Source organism: Phoca vitulina, unplaced genomic scaffold, assembly GCF_004348235.1.
Source record: "Phoca vitulina isolate PV1807 unplaced genomic scaffold, GSC_HSeal_1.0 scaffold12, whole genome shotgun sequence".
Classification (NCBI taxonomy): Eukaryota; Metazoa; Chordata; class Mammalia; order Carnivora; family Phocidae; genus Phoca; species Phoca vitulina.
Window position 1 is genome coordinate 3,096,524 of NW_022589715.1, and position 20,859 is coordinate 3,117,382.

The window sequence follows — 20,859 nt, forward strand, 5'->3', positions numbered from 1 at the left end:
AATAGAATTTTGATATACATAAAGTAAAAAATGACAGAACTAAAGGGAGCAATAAACAATTATACAATCATAACCACACTGAACTAATTGCTATTTACAGAACCCTATACCCAAGAAAGGCAGCATACATATTCTTTTCAAATGGACAGGATATGTTCAGTAGAATAGACAATTCTGGGTAGTAAAACAAGCTTCAATAAATCTTAAAATATTGAATGCACACAGACTGGACTTCCAAACCAAAATGGAATTCATTTAACAATAAGAGTAAATGACCAGAAAACGCTACATATTTTTAAATGAAAGAGTATACTTTTAAATAAACACTGGGTCAAAGAAGAATTCACAAAAGAAATGAGAAAATGTTTTGACCTGAATGATAATGAAAAGACAAGTTTTGGGATTTGGTACATAGAGGGAATTTACATATTTAAATGTTTATATTAGAAAAGAAAAAAGATCTTAAATCAAGTATCTAAGTTTCTATCTTAAGAAGCAGAAGAGAAAATTAAACCCAAAGCAAGCAGCAGTAAAAAATTAATAAAGATGACAGCAGAAATCAATGAAACAGAAAACGAACACACTAGAGAAACTCAGTGAAACCAAAACCCTATCCTTTGAAAAATAATTAATAGGAATGATAAACCTAGCCAGAATGATTAATAAAAAAAGAGGAAATACACAAACTACAAATATCATAATTTGAAAGGAGGAAGCATTCAAAAAAATAATAGAATATTTCAAGCATTCAAAAAAAATAATAGAATATTTCAAGCATTCAAAAAAAATAATAGAATATTATGAACATTTGATATGAATAAATTTTACAACCTAAACGAAATGGACAAATTCTTTGAAACACACAAATTACAAAAACTGACCCAACAAGAATTACGAATTATAAATAGTCTTAAACAACTTAAATATACTGAATTTTTCATTGCAATCCTTCCCACAATAAAACTCCAGCCCACATGGCATCTCTAAAAAGTTCAATGAAACATCTGAAGAAGAAATAATACTAATCCTATACAGAATTGTTCAGAAAACAGAGGGGAAATTAACACTTTCTAATTCTTTCTAAAAATCAGTTTTAGCTGATACCAAAATAATACAAAATTTAAAATTTTACAAGCAGAAAGTACTACAAACCAGTGCTCCTAATGAACATGATGAAAAAAACCTTAACCAAATATAAGCAAAATGAACCTAAATATACATATCAGGAGCAAGTAAGGTTTATATCAGGAAAACAAGGCATGTTCAACATTCAAAAATGAATCAATGTAATTTACCATATTTATAAGATGTAGAAGAAAAACTCTATGGTCATTTCAAAACATGCAAAGAGAAAAGCATTTAACAAAACCTCACACCCTTTAATGATAAAAACTCCCAGAAATTTTAAAATAAATAAGATCTTCCTTAACTTGATTAAGGACATCTTAAAAAACAACAAACAAACAAAAAACAGTGACTGGTATCTTACTCAAGGCAAGGTTGTCCACTCTCACCACTTCTACTGGATTATACTGGAGGTCTTAAATGTACCATAAAGCAAGAATAATAAATAAATGATATATAGATTGTAAAGGAAAAAATAAACTCATTTGTACACAACATGGTTATTTAGAAAACACACAATCTATTAAAAAGCTATTAAAATCAACACACATATTGAGCAGGACTGTAGGATACAGGGTTAATGTAAAAAAATCACTTTTCTATATATCATCAACAAGCAAAAAAGAAAAATAATTCTAATTATGATAGCCTAAAAATGAAAAACTTAGGAATAAATTTAACAAAATACATGAAAAAAACTATAGATTGAAAACAACAAACTATTTCACATGGAAATTAAAGCATACCTAAAGAAGTATCACTTCAATTTTGTTAAGATGGGCAATCCCCAAAACATGCAATTTGTGTTTATCCCTAGAAATTTAAAAAGGCATGTATAAGACTAGTACACTGAAAACTGTATCTGTAGAAATTCAATCTGCCATTTCAGGGTAAAGTTGATTATATTGATTATATTGAACCTCTTTAATTCATCATGACTGAGATCAATATGAATTCCAAGAATGTGTTTGCCTGACTTGCCCATAGAGCCTTGGCTAGCACCACTATCTAAAGATTACTGAATGTTTCATGAGAACCTATATAATAATGCCATGGAATAAGGAAACAACTTTACAGCAAAGGAGATGTAGCAGTTGGCATATGATCACAGTATCCATTGCCAGCCTAATAGAGGGATGAAATGGTCTTTTGAAACTGATGCTTAGAAAGGATATCCTGCAAGGGATGGGCAATCATCTGGGATGCAATATATATATACCCTTAATCAATGCCCACTGTTTTCAATGCTGTTTCCCCATAGGTATAATACATAATCCAGGAGCCAAGGGGTTGAAATAGGATTGGCACTGCTTACCAGTAACCCACTTGGGTAATTTATCTTTTTTGTCTCTGCAAATTTAGGCTCTTTAGGTCTAGAAGCCCTGACTTCCAAACAAGTGAGGCTTGCATCAGAGCACACAGAGTCCCATTAAAATGCAAGCTATGGTTTCCAGTCCATCATTTTGAACTCTTCATGCCAAAAGACAAGCAGACAAGGAAAAGAGTTACCATACTGGCAGGAGAAATTGACCCCCGTCATCAGGGGAAGAAAGGGTTGTTGTTAAATAATGAATGAAGGAAAGAATATGTGTGACCCTCAGGCAATCCACTGGGGCTTTGGTTAATAATACCCTGCTCAATTTTGGTAGTGAATGGACAGGTATAGCAGTCACAATCTGAGAAGGACATTGTGACCAGGAATTCATACTCCTCAGGAATGGTCTATGTCACTTAACTAGAGGAGCCATCTAAAACAGTAAGCTAGCCAAGGGTAAGAGAAATCTAGGATCTAAATTGTCAGTTACAGCCTTGAGACAAAGGGCAGCAGTTAGAGGCTGTAATGTATCCCTCCAATTTTCCTCATATGTTTCCTCAGAATATGGGGTCGATCAAAATCCTAGAAGAGTTATTCCCATATTAGGTGGGCATTATTAAATAAGTAATTAGGTGTGAGGAGTGCAAGAAATGTACTGTAGTGGATGCTGTCATGCCCTAGATCTCCCCTTCAGGAACAAGATACTTATCCCCCTAGCTCCTGGGAATGCAGGCTACTGACAGCTTGCATTTTGTCCTTGGCCACCGATTTCACTTGATCAAAGGGACTTGTCACCCAATTGCACTTCTCCTCTCAGGTTCCCATCTAATGACTGGCTGATGCAGAGATGTAAATGCTCAGCCCCTTCTTGTCTTAACCTAGACAACTGAAAAGATATCTCCCCAAAAGAAGTTATTAAACTTTAAAATTAATTAGATTCAGTGAATGTATTAAATTTAAAAAATATATATAAGATTAGTCTGGCTAAAGAGAGAGTTACTGAACTGAAAGTGAGCAGCAAAGACATTAATAAGAATGTAGCCTATGGGTGAGAGACAAAATGTGAAAGTGAGGCTAAGGGATATGACCTATAGAATGAGAAGGTCTAAAGACACCCACTCACCATCCAAGAAAGGACAGAGAGGTGGGAAGAGAGGCAATATTAGGAGATACAATGGCTGAGAATTTTCAAAACTGTAGAAACACTCAAATCTATAAATATGTAAATCATATTATATAATGTGCAGAATAATTAGAAACACACCTAAACACATTCTAGGAAAATTGCAGAAAGCCATTAACCAAGAGGGTTAAAAAAACCTAAGTGAAAAGAGAAAAGATGAAAAAATGACAGGTTAACCCAGCAGAAGTGTGGAGGGAAAAGAACCATTATCCTAGAATTGTGTCCCCTTTAAAACTATCTTTCAAGAGTAAATAAATGCACTGTTTAGGTCCAATTGGGGAACTTATTACTTTTCAAAATTTAGTTAGTTAAGGGACATATCTTAAGAATATGCAGTTCTTTCTTACCCAAAAATTGAGAACATGTGATTTCATTTAGTCCTTTGACATCCATGCCTTCTGCTACTCTGCCATTTAAATTCACATAATTATTTTTAACGGAAAGGTCCCACACCAGCTTACTGCTGTACTGAGAATTATGCCTTTGGGAAAAGATACAGGTACAATTCTTTCCCTATGCCTAGCTCTCCTAAAATCCCTGTTAAGTGTGCCCTTCTATACCTATGGGCAGAAATAGCCCCTCATCACCTTTGCTCCCAATAGATCCATACTAAGCAACTGCTAACATGTCCTCACCTCTCACCCCTTTATAGGCAAGTGGTGAACACTTTTTATAAAAGTCAAGGGACTTATCTTAGTTATCTTAGTCATCTTCCTCATTCTTTCTCTTCTCAGTGCCCAGAACTTAGCAAACAAATATTCAAATAGGTCCTCAGGAATTTTTAAAATTTAAGAAAATATAGGAAATTTTTGTAATAGACTTTATGTTTTTGTTTTATGCAAAGGCTGCCTAAAATAGGCTCATTAGATTGAATGGCAATCTTGTGATAAATTGAGATTTATGGCTTGCAATTATTTAATATAGTATTTTCCCATGGCAAATATTTTCATAATTAGACCTCAAAAATTAAATTTAAATTAAAATAGAAAGTGAAATCATTTGGGTCTAAGTTAAATAAGTGTACTCACTCCTCAAACTAAAATCTATGTCAATACATGCTGTGCAATAGTTTATTATATAAGAAAGCCCATGTGTAGGGACGCCTGGGTGGCTCAGTCGGTTAAGTGTCTGCCTTCGGCTCAGGTCGTGATCCCAGGGTCCTGGGATCGAGTCCCGCATCGGGCTCCCTGCTCCGCGGGGAGCCTGCTTCTCCCTCTGCCTCTGTCTCTCTCTCTCTCTGTCTCTCATGAATAAATAAATAAAATCTTTAAAAAAAAAAAAAAAAGAAAGCCCATGTGTAAATTGATGGCAGTTTTCCCAGAAGAAATCAGATAAGCTAATTTAACTTTTTGGTCATATTCTTCTATTTTCTCATTTAGGTACATCACTATATTAGTCATGGGGAAACAATGGGCTATACCAAACTGGAAGAAAAAAAAAAAGAAATGCAAGTTTCCCTGTGAGCATTAAATGTGGTGAACACTTGTTTATAAACCGTAAATAAATGATCAACTTTTTGGATGCCTTTTGAAATAGTCTTTTCAGATGACTTTCAGAATAGCCTGCCAGAGAGAGCTGACAGACAGATGATAGATTAGCTAGCTAGCTAGCTAGATACTCAAATGCCCAGTGAATACTGAGCTACACACGAGTTCATATGTGAGTTGGAATGACAAAGTTCTTGCTACAGAGAATTCAGAGAACTCCTTCCATGGAATTGAATATTAACACTTTAAGATGGTAATTATAGTTGTGACATAAAAATATGCTAATGGTATATTCCATAGGCCACCCATAAAGTATACTTTAAGGAATCTATGTAATCTGCACTTTTGATCACTGCCACCCATGAGTACCTATCAAACCCGGGACTTAAATCTAAGCCTAAAACCACATTAGCCTATGAGCACACATGTGCTGTGGGACAAAATAACAAGTCTTATTTCCAATAAAATCTTCAAACCTTTAAGATGTCTTCATTAAAATAAAACTCCACTGACTTATTTATTTACTTATTCTTCAAACATTTACTCTCTACTCACTATATTCTGGCACTGCATGAAGTTCTAAAGACATAGAGATGAAGAGGATCTGGTCTCATCTGTTCAAAATCTACTAGGAAAGTCAGAGAAAGTAACAATATCAGACTGAAGTTTCACTAGAATAAATTTTAAATTATGGTTAGTCTTTTGTTGGTTGTTTTTGTTTTCTGTTTTTTGTTTTCAGTTTTCTAACCCCAGGCACACATTTTTTTGTCCTTAGCTTTTATATTCACAGATGGAAACAATGAGCAAATCTAATATAATATTTATTATATTCAAATAAAGATTTTTCTCAAGATTCTTGTGCTAATTTGGCAACGAAATTTTAACATTTAAAAGTTTGAATATCATCTATGAATAAATCATCAACTTAAAAATATTTTCTGATGACTAAAGACCTTTCATATTCTTGGTACCTTTTGCAATGGAAAAATGGAACCAGATCATTACAAGCCCATTCTAACTCTAGCCCCTGCAGTGCCTCCGTAAGGCTGTACTACCCTAACTGACCAAGAATGAGCACATTATATAATGCTGCTTTGTTCCATTTCATACAGGGCACAATTGACCCATTTCTGTTATCACATCAACAAGATATCATTAATGTTCTCTAAGGAGCCAGCACTACTGTGCAACAGTGGCTTCACAAACAGAAAAAAAAATAGGTGGAGGTCCTAAATTTAAAGAAGATCATCAAATGGATCTGGAAATAAAACTGCTCTGAAGAAGAGGGCATGACATACCCACAGTATGAAATAAAATAGATTAAAAAAAAAAGAAAGAAAGAAAATAGATTAAACAAGACAGATAAGGTTTATAAGGAGAGAAATTTGAAACTGATTTAAGAAATGAAGATATTGGGCACATGGGTGGCTCAGTCATTAAGCGTCTGCCTTCGGCTCAGGTCATGATCCCAGGGTCCTGGGATCGAGTCCCGCATCGGGCTCCCTGCTCCGTGGGGAGCCTGCCTCTCCCTCTCCCCTCTGCCTGCTGCTCCCCCTGCTCGTGCTCTCTCTTTCAAATAAATAAAATCTTAAAAAAAAAGAAATAAAGAATATTATCCACACAGACTTAATCAACTACAAATCCTTCATGAGAACCTGTTAACTATGCGATATTTCAAGAACTAATTTTTTGTGAGTTTTCATTAGGTAGGATATGTGGGACAACTGCTTTTTTAAAGATTACCAGCTTTGCCAGTTACTACTTCTGAGTCACTGAAGAGATTACTCTTAGCTCTAATTATTCTTCAATTATAACAAGAAGCACTAAGGTAAATGTGTACACTTAAAGGGTTTCAAGATCATAAATATTGACACAATATTCATCAATGCATAACTGACTCCATCCCCCAAATGACAGATGGATTTTTAGGTGAATAGATGTCTGCTGCTATTGAAAGTATTTTCATCTAGTTGGTGATTAGAAACATATTCTCATCAATAGGAAAGATATTCCTGTTTATTTTAACCCATTTATCTAGGTTCTTTTTTAATTCAGTGATTCATAGCCAGAAATTGACTAGAATACAGTATCATCTAATATATTCTTTATTCTGCCATATTACACCACACTGACAAATATTTACCCAATTTACTTGATTTCTATAAAACAATGCAAACACTTTGTTTTCTTCCCCTTTTCCATCATCCTGATTTAATCTCTCAGGTTGTATAACATCATGAAGGTCAGGAATATCACTTCTATTTCTGCAGTTACTGCTGAGAAACCAGAGAAAATCAATTATACCTCTTTGTTTTAAAGGGCAGGGAATGGTAATTGAGAAAAATAATCTCATTTTTCTGCTTATTAGTGTGTTACTGATCCATATTTGGAGTGGTAGGAATTAGGAAATAACATCCTGCCCACATTCACAAGGGATATGATACCTTATCTCATTCCTCATGAGGCTCCAGTTTGAGGGCAGATCAATGAGTGACAGAAGGGGGTTATACCAATCACAATACTTGATATTTAGATGTCACTTTACAGTTTGACATTCATTTCCATTCATACCATTTAATTTCAACTTCAACAACCCTGTCACATAGTAAGGATAATATTATTATCTGGTGTGCCCATTACTACCAAAAATCTACCTTAGGAATGGCAATTTTGCATAGATTTCAAAATCTACTTAGAGTTACCGAGTCTCCTCAAACAGAATAAACCTAATTAGAATGAATAGCAGAGGAGAAATACTGAGAAGAGATTTAAACATGCAACTGAAATGGTTACATTTTTATGTCTGCTGAGTATAAAGGAAGTATTTACTTTCAGTTAAATTTAAATTTACCAAGTACTTGCTTAATACTTGCAAGACACATTGCACTCAGGGATATGCAGAAGCAAATGATGAAGTTCTTACCAACATGGAGCTTACAGTCTCCCCAATGATACAAGATGCACTGCACATAAATTAGAGAAAATATAAGAATAAATGACATCTTAAGGTGAATACACAAACATCAAGAATGAAGCAAAAATATCTTGATGTGTATCACATTTGAACTTGACCTGAAAGTTTTGCTAAGATTGAGCAAAGGCAGAAAAGTACAGTATTCATATTAGGTGAATTAAATATAAGTCTTGCCCTTGAGGGCACAATTGAATGAGTAAGTCATAGTCACTTTTAAAATGCCCACAGGAGGTCATAGGAACATGGTAAAACATATATTTGGCTAAATTAAGATATTAGAAGTAACTAAAGTTCTTTGAATAGAGAGCTATGTAATAAGACTGAAAATTCAGAATAACTGGTAGCTGTCTTCACATGGAGCTTTTTCATCTATCAATATGCAACAAAAAGAATCTGTTAAATATCTTCTCATTTTCCGCATATATTTAATGGATATAAAGTAAATCCACACAAACTAATGCTGAGGATAATAAACTGCCTATCTGTATAGTAAAGTCTTATTTTTTTTAATCTTTCAAGATTATACTGATTTCTAGTAATCTTTATTCAATGAGTACTTCATTCTTCTTTATCCTTCAGTGCTGAAGAAGAGTAGGAATATATTACTGAAAATATGCATACATAACCTGAATCATACCATCTCATGACTTTTTAATAGTACATTTTATTCCTTGGACAGACCTCAATATTTAAGTGACTTCTTAAATGTGCTTGCGCGTGTAGCATTGTCAAGTTAGAAATCAACAAATGCTTCAATGGAGGAATCCACTGGGCAAAGACTGGGAAAGAAAATTAGTGTGGTCAGTAGCAGTAAACCCATCAGCATTGCAATAGTTCAGGATATTTATGGCAGGACAGACAAAATTACAGTGAGCTATTTGATTTAACCATCCATATTGCTTTCTTTAAGGCAAAGTATAAAAGTCAACATTTTACTTACATCTATGTGATATGCCATTTGGGAAGCTGTTTGTAAAATAGTCATAAATAGCTTTTTTTTTTATTACTTTACTGGCAGAGCTCAACAATTACATGAAATTATCCAACTTTAAAGGGACTTCTTCCTGGTTATTTCTCCAATTTCCCATGTTCTGCATAGAAAACTTAATGAAATATTTAAATGGGTGAAGGAAATTTGGGATAATATAAGTTTCCTTCAAGGTCTGCTTTAATTACTTACGTTAAGATATTCCTCCACATTTTCTATACATAACGAAATGGACATGATATGTTTGCTTTCTCTTTTGAAAGTAAGTAAGAGAGTTGCAAGTCTGGTGACCAATGACTATATCTCCAATTCATTTTTCTAACTTGGGCTTCAGAAATATGCATCTCATTGCTTACTCTGTATCCTACTTAATTTCCTCTCTAAAAGAGAAATTCGATGATTTGGGGCTGCTATAAACCTACTATAGCCTATCTAATCCACTCAGTATAATTAAAACTTTAATCAGAATACAAAAAACAACTCCACAGGGACTCTGCAAAGCAAACACGAACACACTGGATTGGGAAGAGGGTCAATTTGGAGAATGGCCTGTTCTGCAGTAAGATTATATTTTCCCTCTTTTACATCTTGGCTTTGACCCCAGGACAGCAAGTTGCAGAATGCAGAGAAGAGTAACTCTGAGAGAAACCCCCTATTTTTGTCTAAATGATCAGGAAAAAGGGACTCTGTGAGCTATCCCAACCTGCCCTAACTTCAGTCTCAGTGACAGACCTACACTGTTGCAACAGCACAACTTAAAAGCCCAAGAGAAAACCCATCTTGCTAGATGGAAGAACTTGGAAAAGTCCAAAGAATTGGAGTAAATCCTCATTATTTTTTTATATCTCTTTTTATTCCTTGCTTACCCTAGGTATCCCTAATCACATAGAACAACATTACATACAGAGGGCTAAAATTCTTAGAAGAAAACATGTTTCTAGCCAGAACAAGGAAAAGGGGTTGCTAGGTTTCCAGAGAGTGTGGCAGAAATATCAAGGAGGAAAGAACTGGAGAAGGAGAATCCCCTAGGTATGTGAAAGAACTGACAAAGGCTCTGGCTGACTCACCAGTTGCAAATGTGTGGAATAAACACAAAAAAGCATAGCAAAGGCTTTGAGAACTGACCACTGGAAAAGTCTCAGACAACTCCTAAACGTCACATGCATGGGACAGGCTTAGACATTTTCCAATGTAAAAATGGAACTGACACTGGGATAGCAGGCGACACAGAACTTGCAATTTGGTTGGTTGTCTACTTAAAAAATATATTCCTTTTTTTTTTTTTTTTTTTAAGTAGGCTCCACACCCAGTGTGGAGTCCAATGCGGGGCTTGAACTCGTGACTCTGAGATCAAGACCTGAGCTGAGATTAAAAGTTGGATGCTTAAACGACTGAGTCACCCAGGCACCCCTAAAAATATATATTCCTGTGGTTAAGGATCTTGATAGGACCCTGACCCATATAACATAATATTCAAAATTCCCAAGAAACGACCCATGATCTCAATACAGAAAGAACCAAGAAAATCTAACCAATTCTCAAGGAAAAATATGTTGGAATTATCATACTTTAAAGCAGCTAACATAACTGTGCTCCATGAAGGAAAGGTAAACACTCTTGAATTTTTTTTTTTTAATTTTATTATGTTATGTTAGTCACCATACAATACATCATTAGTTTTTGATGTGGTGATCCACGACCCATTGTTTTCGTATAACACCCAGTGCTCCATGCAGTACGTGCCCTCCTTAATACCCATCACCGGGCTAACCTATCCCCCCTCCCCTGTCCCCTCTAAAACCCTCTTTCTCAGAGTCCATAGTCTCTCATGGTTCATCTCTCCCTCTGATTTCCACCCCCTTCATTTTTCCCTTCCTTCTCCTATTGTCCTCCATGCTATTCCTTATGTTCCACAAATAAGTGAAACTATATGATAATTGACTTTCTCTGCTTGACTTATTTCACTTAGCATAATCTCCTCCAGTCCCATCCATGTTGATGTAAAAGTTGAGTATTCATCCTTTCTGATGGCTGAGTAATATTCCATTGTATATATGGACCACATCTTCTTTATCCATTCATCTGTTGAAGGGCATCTCGGCTCTTTCCACAGTTTGGCTACTGAGGACATTGCTGCTATGAACATTGGGGTGCATATGGCCCTTCTTTTCACTACATCTGTGTCTTTGGGGTAAATACCCAGGAGTGCAATTGCTGGGTCATAGGGTAGCTCTATTTTTAAATTTTTGAGGAACCTCCACACTGTTTTCCAAAGTGGCTGTACCAACTTACATTCCCACCAACAATGTAAGAGGGTTCCCCTTTCTCCACAACCTCTCCAACATTTGTTGTTTCTTGCCCTGTCCATTTTTGCCATTCTAACTGGTGAAGGTGGTATTTCAATGTGGTTTTGATTTGAATTTCCCTGATGGCTAATGATGATGAAGAGTTTTTCATGTATCTGTTAGCCATTTGTATGTCTTCTTCAGAGAAGTGTTTTTTCATATCTTCTGCCCATTTTTTTACTTCATTTTTTGTTTTTTGGGTGTTGAGTTTGAGAAGTTCTTTATAGATCTTGGATACCAGCCCTTTATCTGTAGTGTCATTTGCAAATATCTTCTCCCATTCTGTGGGTTGCCTCTTTGTTTTGTTGACTGTTTCCTTTGCTGTGCAGAAGCTTTTTATCTTGATGAAGTCCCAAAAGTTCATTTTTGCTCTTGTTTCACTAGCTTTTGGAGATGTATCTTGAAAGAAGTTGCTGTGGCCGATGTCAAAGAGGTTACTGCCTATGTTCTCCTCTAGGATTTTGATGGATTCCTGTCTCACATTGAGGTCTCTCATCCATTTTGAGTTTATCTTTGTGTATGGTGTTAGAGAATGGTGGAGTTTCATTCTTCTGCATGTGGCTGTCCAATTTTCCCAGCACCATTTATTGAAGAGACTGTCTTTTTTCCATTGCATGTTTTTTCCTGCTTTGTCGAAGAATATTTGACCATAGAGTTGAGGGTCCGTATCTAGGTTCTCTATTCTGTTCCATTGATCTATATGTCTGTTTTTGTGCCAGTACCATGCTGTCTTGGTGATCACAGCTTGGTAATATAGCTTGAAATCGGGCAACGTGATGCCCCCAGATTTGTTTTTCTTTTTCAACATTTCCTTGGCAATTCGGGGTCTTTTCTGATTCCATACAAATTTTAGGATTGCTTATTCCAGCATTTTGAAAAATGTCATTGGAATTTTGATCAGGATGGCATCAAAGATATAGATTGCTCTGGGTAGCATAGACATTTTAACAATGTTTATTCTTCCGATCCATGAGCATGGAATGTTTTTCCATCTTTTTGTGTCTTCTTCAATTTCTTTCATGAGTGTTCTGTAGTTCCTAGAGTACAGATCCTTTACCTCTTTGGTTAGGTTTATTCCGAGGTATCTTATAGTTTTTGGTCCTATTGTAAATGGAATCGTTTCTCTAATTTCTCTTTCTACAGATGCATTGTTAGTGTATAAGAAAGCAACTGATTTCTGTGCATTGATTCTGTATCCTGCCACATTACTGAATTGCTGTATGAGTTCTAGTAATTTGGGGTGGAGTCTTTTGGGTTTTCCACATAAAGTATCATGTCATCTGCAAAAAGAGAGAGTTTGACTTCTTCTTTGCCAATTTGAATATCTTTTATTTCTTTTTGTTGTCTGATTGCTGTTGTTAGGACTTCTAGTACTATGTAGTGGCAGGAGTGGTCATCCTTGACGTGTTCCTGATCTTAAGGGAAAGGCTCTCAGCTTTTCCCCATTGAGGATGATATTCACTATGGGTTTTTCATAGATGGATTTTATGAACTTGAGGAATGTTCCTTCTATCCCTATACTCTGAAGAGTTTTAATCAGGAAAGGATGTTGTATTTTGTCAAATGCTTTTTCTGCATCAATTGAGAGGACCATATGGTTCTTCTCCCTCCTCTTATTAATGTGTTCTATCACATTGATTGATTTGCGAATGTTGGACCACCCTTGCATCACGGGGATAAATCCCACTTGGTCATGGTGGATGATCCTTTTAATGTATTGTTGGATGTTATTAGATAGGATTTTGTTGAGGATTTTGGAATCCATATTCATCAGGGATATCGGTCTGAAATTTTCCTTTTTGATGGGGTCTTTGCCTGGTTTGGGGATTAAGGTAATGCTGGCCTCATAGAATGAGTTTGGAAGTTTTCCTTCTGTTTCTATTTTTTGAAACAGCTTCAGTAGAATAGGTATTATTTCTTCTTTGAATGTTTGGTAGAATTCCCCAGGGAATCCATCAGGCCCTGGACTCTTGTTTTTTGGGAGGTTTTTGATCACTGCTTCAATCTCATTACTGGTTATTGGCCTATTCAGGTTGTCAATTTCTTCCTGTTTCAGTCTTGGCAGCTTATAGGTTTCCAGAAAGACATCCATTTCATCCAGATTGCTCAGTTTACTGGCCTATAGTTGTTGATAATAATTTCTAATAATTGTTTCTATTTCCTTGGTGTTAGTCGTGATCTCTCCCCTTTCATTCATAATTTTATTAATTTGGGTCCTTTCTCTTTTCTTTTGGGTAAGTCTGGCCAGTGGTTTATTGATCTTACTAATTCTTTCAAAGAACCAACTTCTAGTTTCATTGATCTGATCTACTGTGTTTCTGGTTTCTAATTCATTGATCTCTGCTCTAATCTTAATTATTTCTCTTCTAATGCGTGGCTTAGGCATCGTTTGTTGCTTTTTCTCTAGTTCTTTAAGGTGCAGAGTTAGTTAGTGAATTCGGGATTTTTCTATTTTTTTGAGTGAGTCTTGGATGGCTATGTATTTCCCCCTTAGGACTGCCTTTGCAGTATCCCATAGGTTTTGGACCGATGTGTTTTCGTTCTCATTGATTTCCAAACACTCTTGAAATCAATAGAAGTTCTCAGCAGAAAAATAGAATATATAAAAATAAGAAATAGAAATATAAGAACTAAAAATACAATAACTAAAATTAAATTTTTAATGAATAGACTAAATGGGAGAATGGAGATGATAGAGAAGAGAATTTGTAAACTTGAAAATGGAGCAACAGAAATTACCCAATCTGAAGAGCAGAAAAAAAAACATTAAAATACAAATAAACAGGATCTCAGAAACCGGTGGGACAATATAATAACTAACATCCATGTCATTAGAGTTTCAAAGGAGAAAAGAAAGAGATTGGTGCAAAAATGAACAAAAATAATAGCCAAACTTTCTAAATTTGGTGAATGGTTATAAATTTACACATTCAAGAACTTCAGCAAACCCCTAGACAACAGGATATACTCATAAAACCATGCCTAGACACATCATAATTAAACTGCTAAAAACCATATATATATATGTCATCCTGAGAAAAACAACACAGTACATAATTACATACTGGGAACAAAATTTCTAATGTCTGCCAATTCCTCATCAGAGTCCACAGAGGCCAGAGAGAAGTAGAAGAACAATGTTAAAGTGCTGAAGGAAAAGAATTGCCAACCCACAATTCCATACTCAACAAATACATCCTTCAGGAATAATAATATAATAAATACAATCTCATATGGAAAAAGCTAAAAGAATTTGTTGTGAGATGACCTGCTCTAAAAGAACTGCTAAAGGAAATTCTTCAGGTTTATGAGAAAAAATTTAAAAAGGTATCTTGGAACTTAAGGAATAAAAGAAGATGGTAAATATCTGGTTAAATAGAATAAACTTTTCTTCTCTAAGTTAAAGATATATATTATAATAATATAAATAATATACATCCTATACAACAACAACAAGACAGAAGAAAGAGAAATTAAGGAGTTGATCCCATTTACAATTGCACCCCAAACCATAAGATACCTAGGAATAAATCTAACCAAAAACGCAAAGGATCTGTACTCAGAAAACTGTAAAATACTCATGAAAGAAATTGAGGAAGACACAAAGAAATGGAAAAACATTCCATGCTCATGGATTGGAAGAAAAAATATTGTGAAGATGTCAATGCTACCTAGAACAATCTACACATTCAATGCAATCCCCATCAAAATACCATCCACTTTTTTCAAAAAAATGGAACAAATAATCCTAAAATTTGTATGGAACCAGAAAAGACCCCGAATAGCCAGAGGAATGTTGAAAAAGAAAAGCAAAGCTGGTGGCATCACAATTCCAGACTTCAAGCTCTATTACAAAGCTGTCATCATCAAGACAGTATGGTACTGGCACAAAAACAGACACATAGATCAATGGAACAGAATAGAGAGCCCAGAAATGGACCCTCAACTCTATGGTCAACTAATCTTTGACAAAGCAGGAAAGAATGTCCAATGGAAAAAAGACAGTCTCTTCAACAAATGGTGTTGGGAAAATTGGACAGCCACATGCAGAAGAATGAAACTGGACCATTTCCTTACACCACACACAAAAATAGACTCCAAATGGTTGAAAGACCTCAATGTGAGACAGGAGTCCATCAAAATCCTAAAGGAGAACACAGGCAGCAACCTCTTCAACCTCAGTCGCAGCAACTTCTTCCTAGAAACATCGCCAAAGGCAAGGGAAGCAAGGGCAAAAATGAACTATTGGGACTTCATCAAGATAAAAAGCTTTTGCAAAGCAAAGGAAACAGTCAACAAAACCAAAAGACAACTGACAGAATGGGAGAAGATATTTGCAAATGACATATCAGATAAAGGGCTAGTATCCAAAATCTATAAAGAACTTACCAAACTCAACACCCAAAGAACAAATGATCCAATCAAGAAATGGGCAGAAGACATGAACAGACATTTTTCCAAAGAAGACATCCAAATGGCCAACAGACACATGAAAAAGTGCTCAACATCGCTCGGCATCAGGGAAATCCAAATCAAAACCTCAATGAGATACCACCTCACACCAGTCAGAATGGCTAAAATTAACAAGTCAGGAAATGACAGATGTTGGCGGGGATGCAGAGAAAGGGGAACCCTCCTACACTGTTGGTGGGAATGCAAGCTGGTGCAGTCACTCTGGAAAACAGTATGGAGGTTCCTCAAAAAGTTGAAAATAGAGCTACCCTACGATCCAGCAATTGCACTACTGGGTATTTACCCCAAAGATACAAATGTAGGGATCCAAAGGGGTACGTGCACCCCGATGTTTATAGCAGCCATGTCCACAATAGCCAAACTGTGGAAACAGCCAAGATGTCCATCGACAGATGAATGGATAAAGAAGAAGTGGTATATATATACAATGGAATATTATGCAGCCATCAAAAGGAATGAGATCTTGCCATTTGCAACGATGTGGATGGAACTGGAGGGTATTATGCTGAGCGAAATAAGTCAAACAGAGAAAGACATGTATCATATGACCTCACTGATATGAGGAATTCTTTTTTTTTTTTTTAAAGATTTTATTTATTTGAGAGAGAGAGAATGAGAGAGAGAGCACATGAGAGGGGGGAGGGTCAGAGCGAGAAGCAGACTCCCTGCCGAGCAGGGAGCCTGATGCGGGACTCGATCCAGGGACTCCAGGATCATGACCTGAGCCGAAGGCAGTCACTTAACCAACGAGCCACCCAGGCGCCCCTGATATGAGGAATTCTTAATCTCAGGAAACAAACTGAGGGTTGCTGGAGTGGGGGGTGGGGTGGGAGGGATGGGGTGACTGGGTGATAGACACTGGGAAGGGTATGTGCTCTGGTAAGCTCTGTGAATTGTGCAAGACTGTTGAATCTCAGATCTGTACCTCTGAAACAAATAATGCAATATATGTTAAGAAAAAAAAAAGAAGGGGTGCCTGGGTGGCTCAGTCGGTAAGCATCTGCCCTCGGTTCAGGTCGTGATCCCAGAGTCCTGGGATCGAGCCCCGCATCGCGTTCCCTGCTCTGCTGGAAGCCTGCTTCTCTCTCTCCCACTCCCCCTGCTTGTGTTCCCTCTCTCGCTGTCTCTCTCTCTCTGTCAAATAAATAAAATCTTTAAAAAAAAAAAAAAAGAAAAAGAAAAAGAAAGAAGAAGATAGCAGGAGGGGAAGAATGAAGGGGGGGAAATCGGAGGGGGAGACGAACCATGAGAGACAATGGACTCTGAAAAACAAACTGAGGGTTCTAGAGGGGAGGGGGGTGGGAGGATGGGTTAGCCTGGTGATGGGTATTAAAGAGGGCACGTTTTGCATGGAGCGCTGGGTGTTATGCACAAACAATGAATCATGGAACACTACATCTAAAACTAATGATGTAATGTATGGTGATTAACATAACAATAAAAAAATTTTTAAAGATAAATAATATACATATTTAATAATAAAACATAATACATTATTTATAATACAATAATATAATATATAATAAAAGATATTATAGTTATATGTATAACTGATGGGATTTTCAGTGTGTGTAAATGTAATACATATGGCAACAATTACATAAAGCAGAGAGGGTAAAGGAACCTATATGGTTGGAAGGCTTCCTCATTTTACTTGAAGCGATAAAATAATAACTAAGTAGTCTGTGAAAATTAGGTAAGTATATTATAATCCCTAGAGCAACTGCTAAAAATATGATGCAAAGATCATGAAAAGCTAATAAATAAAAACAATAATAAAGAACACTTAATAATCTAAAAGAATTCAGGAAAGATGACATGGAATAATAAAATCATTCTATGGCTGTCTTCTTTCTTTTTTATTTTTTATCTTTATTTATTTATTTATTCTGTCTCACCCACTAAAACGTAGGCATCATAAGAACATGGACTTTATGTGCTTTGTTTCTCACTATATCCCCAATGCTTAGAAGAGTACACATTGTGGGTGTTTAAAAACTATGTGATGAAGTAAATAAGTGTATATGCTTAACCGACTGAAAATAAGTGTATATGCTTAACTGACTGAACCACCCAGGTGCCCCCCGAATACTTTTTACCTTGAATGTATCAAGTACTTTTCTCAATGACTTCAAAACATTTCACACATGCCCAGTTTCTGTTATTTTGATACAGATAAAGAATAATTATTATCATCCTTTGATTGAAGGCAAGACAAAGTTGTTAAGTGAGATTTTAAAAGTTCTTCATTTAGACCATGTGGAGTCAGGCTTATAGCCCTGGATTTCAAATCCTAAGGATAATGCACTTTCCATTAAAATGTATGATATAATGCAGCAGACAGTGTTATGGTCATATGACTTAAAGACATATAGAAGAAAAGTCAATCAAGCATTTACAAACATATACGTTTTTGGCATTAGGGCAAAAATTTTTTTAAAACCCTATTATGACTTATTTTTGTTTTTGTTGAGATTACTTTTCATCTGGATTTTGCAATTGGTGTGTGGACACAATTGGTGTGTGAAGCCATCAAACTTATTCAACTACTGTACATCATATTTTTCTATGATGTCTGACTGTTTAACTCTTCAGGCTTTTAATTACAAGAAATGCTCATTTATGAGGACTTCAAGTTATATATCTTCTATATCTAAATACTGTTTAAGAAAATAATCTTAGGCTCAAGTCTGAATTTTTAAGTTTAAATCCTTAAAACTGAAGGCCACTGCAATGATATGACTTTAAAAATTATTCTGCGGGTTTAGTAATTTTTATACATACTACATATATTAGAAATTTTAATTCTAACAGTTTTCAAGTGAATTCCTTAGGAATTCCTATATAAAAAGTTTTATTATCTATAAAGAGGGAAAGTTTTACTCCCTCCTTTCCCAGCTAGATGCCTTTATTTCTTTTTCTTGCCAAATTTCTCTGGCCATAATTTCTAGTACAATTTGAATAAAAGTGGTAAAAGCAAGCATCTTTGTCTTGTTCCTGATTCTAAACTGGGAAAATATTCAGTCTTTCACATTGAGTTTGATATTAACTATGGATTTTTGGAGATGCCCTTTATCTAGCTGAGAAAGTTCCCTTATATTCCTACTTTGTTGTGCATTTATATCATGAAAGCATGTTGGATTTTGTCAAATGGTTTTTCTGCATCTATTGAGATGATCATATATTTTTATTTTATTATATTCATATGGTGTTTTACATTAATTGATTTTTGGACTACATTAATGGATTTTGGGATGAACCCCATATTGCTGGACTTGGTTTGCTAGAAATTTGCTAAGGATTTTTTTTCTATATGTTCATATAGGATATTAGTCCATGGTTTTCTTTCCTTGTGATATCTTTGCCTTTATATTAGTTCTCTATGGCTTCTGTAAAAAGTCAGCACAAATCTGGTGACTTAAAAATTAAATAAAATTATTCTCTAACAGTTCTGGAAGCCAGGAGTCCAAAATCAATTCCACTGGGCTGAACCTAAGGTTCTGGCAGAGCTGCTCTCCCTCCAGAGGAACTAGGGGAGAATTTGCTTCATTGCCTTTCCCAGCTTCTGGAGCTGAATTCTTTGGCTTATGGCCCGGCCCTTTTCTTCATCTTCAACGCCAGCAATGTAGCATTGTCAAAGCTCTCTGCTTTCAGCATTACATCATCTGTTCTGTTTCCATGGGCCTCCCTTTTATAAGTATACTTGTGATGTATTTAGCAATGCCCCCTGCCCCCCCGTAGTCTAGGAGAGTATCCTCATCTCAATAACCTAAACTTACTGGCATCAGAAGACTCTTTTGCCATATAAGGTAACATTTACAGGTTCCACCAATTAGGAGCTGGATCTATTTGGGGGCTGTTACTTAGCTTACCTAGACCTATTTTGGTATTAGTTTAATACTGGCCTTATAGAATGAATTGGTGGGAGTAGGTGGGGAGTTATGGGGATTGATGCTAGGGTTCTCTTTAGTTGGGTACAGGGTTTTCTCTTTAGTGGGGACAAAAATATTCTAAAATTAGATAATGGTGATGATTGTGCCACTCAATGAATACACTAAAAAAGCACTGATTTGTATATATTAAGTGGATGAATCGTAAGGTATACGAATGACATCTCAATAAAAACTATTCTTTGGTTTTGTTTCTAAATACTCAGTAAACCAAGTAAAGTTTTTACTTTCTTTGCTTCTGTAACATACTTGTAATGGAAACTTCCTTGATTGGTAATCTTCCAATACATTAATTCTATTAATAGCACCAGGAAATACAAAGTAATTAAAAAAAAAAAACACTTGAGTGAGACTCGTTTATTTTGGCAACTATTGGTCAGATTTGGCGTTTGTCAAACGGATACCCTCTCATCAAATCTCCAGCTCTCTTAATATTCTATGAATCATTAAGTTGTAATTACAACACTACTCATATTTTGATTAAAATATGTTAAGTGCTAATTTAATGTGCATATCACGTCTGTATTGATTTAATAAATTAACACAAAATTCAGGATCCCGTACCATGGAAGTGCACAGTTTGTAGTGGAGGTAGTGTTCTAGCTATGTCTAGAAAGGGGATTTTAATCTGGAAAGAAAGCTGGAGTCAGAAGTCATCAACAGAAAGCCTGTTTTCAAGAAGTCTTAGAAAAAGAGGGGGAAAGTGAAAGGCTTGTATGCAATAGAATCTGGTTTTAAATAGACTGAAAACCAGTGTGACTTAAAGACAGAATGTAAGGAGAATGGGAAGTAATGATGTCAGGAGGTAAATGAGGGCCATGGTACACCACGGAAGACATGAGAAATGTCTTTGACCCTCAACAGGAATATATTGAAGAACTTCGAGCAATTTGAGCAATTGGGTTATAATACTTGAATATTTAAAATATTACTCTGCCATAATATTGATGAAAAGGAATGAAAAAACTTATTTAAGGATATCAATTTTAAGACTATTTTAGCAATATAAGCAAGAGAAC